Raw genomic sequence first — 2,135 nt, 5'->3', positions numbered from 1 at the left:
TGCCTATTTCTTCCAAAACCCCCCAATTCCTTTCTCTTCCTCCTTTCTTTACATTTCTAGATTCTTGACCTGTGTCCCACATTTGACATGACCCTGAAAACACATTTAGCAATAGCTAGATTCTCCCAGTTCCCTGAATTCTTGATCCACTGTTGTGATCCTTCTATGAACTGACATTTTGCTGCACTACTGAGTTGGGACACTGCAAACAACTTGGCCTTCACTCATTCCCATACCATAGTCTCCATTTGGACCCCCCAAATAGCAAGACTTTTTCAAAACCCATCTGATCTTGTTACACCTTTCTCTCAAACTGGGTTTTGTCAATCTTCACTCATTCTTTTTTAGTTAAATTTCTTTCAGTCTAGTTCAGCTTGAAAATGAGGTCATTGTGTACTTTAACTCAGGTCCTTTTAACTTGTATTCTAGGACACATATTGGGACTTAGAAAATGAATGAATAAATAAATCCTATGTGCAGGACTGATACTGTAGGCTGTTTTTCATGAAACTTTGACTATTGGAATCTGGTACTTTTATAAGGATCTCAGAAGAATATTTCTGGGAAAACACTTGGTTAGGCTTAACCATGAGGCATGGAATTTTTGTCTCACACATTAACATGTACACAGCTGAGAAGACAGTACTGTCTAAGGATTCAGAGAAGTATTTCTGAAGGAGATTACTTCTGAGGTGAGGTGAAAGTATAGCAATGACTTTTTCTGGATTGGAATAAAAAGGAGTTGTAAGATGTCAATGAAGTGATAGCACCAGAAAAAGTAATTGGGCATGAAAAAAAAAAAATAATCCTAGGGAACTACAGTTAGCATGACTTCAGGTAAATGTTAAGTAAAAGATAGAGAAAATATGACTGATGATGAACTCTTCTGCATACACTGTAGGGAATTTATATTTTGTCTCCTTCGGTTGTCCCTGAGGGTAGGACTATGGGCAAGTTACATCACAATTTTCTAAGGGATAGTTACTATGCTAGAGGGTAGTAGATCCCACCTCCAGAATTTCTAATTCAGTAGCTTTAGCTTTGGAACCTGAAAACAAAACAAAAAGCAGATCAAAGCAAAAAACTCCTAAGTTTCTTTATGCAACTATTTTGAGACTGATCTCTACATGATGGGGAGTTATTTGAGAGGTTTTAAGGAGACGAGTGATCTGGCCAGTTTTATCTTTTATATTGGATAATTGAATATAAATATTATGGGTTTAAGGTAAAAAAGGGAGACATTTCACTTTTGAATTCTGTATATAACTTCTACCTCAGAAATATAGCTTTGTCAGGTTTACTTGTAGCCTTTTAAAGCACTAGGTGTTTTTGAGGCTCAGGGTTCTTCATCTGTGATTCCAAGCCACTGAAGGTGCAGTGAATGCCTAAACCCTTGCCTGAATCACCTCTGTGGGACTTGGAATTTAAAGGGAAGAGATACAAATGCAAAAGTTCATGTTGCCTGTTATTTTGTAACAGAGTTCTTTGTCTCTGACCCAAGAGTTTCACAACTTCTATAAGCAACCAGGAGACTGTGATTGGTTAACTTTTTACACACAGTCAGGGTAAAAATCTCATGCTCTTCACAATCCTTTAAAAAGACCCAATTGAAATAACTCCTTATAGAAATCTCTTTTAATTGCCTTAGCTAAGATAAACAGGTCAATTGCCTGCCTCCATAGCAAAAATGATATATTATTTTATATCTGCCACGTGTTCTAAAACTTTTTCATCAGTTTAGTCTTAGATTAATCGAAATTACCTAAAAACAAATCATTGAGCTTATTTCAAATCATTAAACCACATGTTGTTAGCATGCTTATTTAGTATTGTGCTGGTTCATAAGCAGTTTCAATGTGATGCAAAAAGAAATTTAGAAATTAAACAATAGAGTATCATTTTAATAAGTTCAAGATATAATTATATTCACAAAAAGGTCAACTCTAATGTTAATTCCATGTGAAAAAAAAATAGTTATGCTCTATGCTGTTGAATAGAAATCTTCAGAATGATGTTTACAATATGCATTGTCCCATATGGTAACTACAAGGCACAAGACTTGAAATGTAGCTAGTGCTACTGAGGAACTAAATTTTCATTATATTTTAATTTTGTTAATTTAAACATTAATGTAA

The sequence above is a fragment of the Carlito syrichta genome, unplaced genomic scaffold (assembly GCF_000164805.1).
Source record: "Carlito syrichta isolate Samal-C Ts95f unplaced genomic scaffold, Tarsius_syrichta-2.0.1 Scaffold91573, whole genome shotgun sequence".
Lineage (NCBI taxonomy): Eukaryota > Metazoa > Chordata > Mammalia > Primates > Tarsiidae > Carlito > Carlito syrichta.
Note: the sequence above shows the minus strand (reverse complement) of the source record.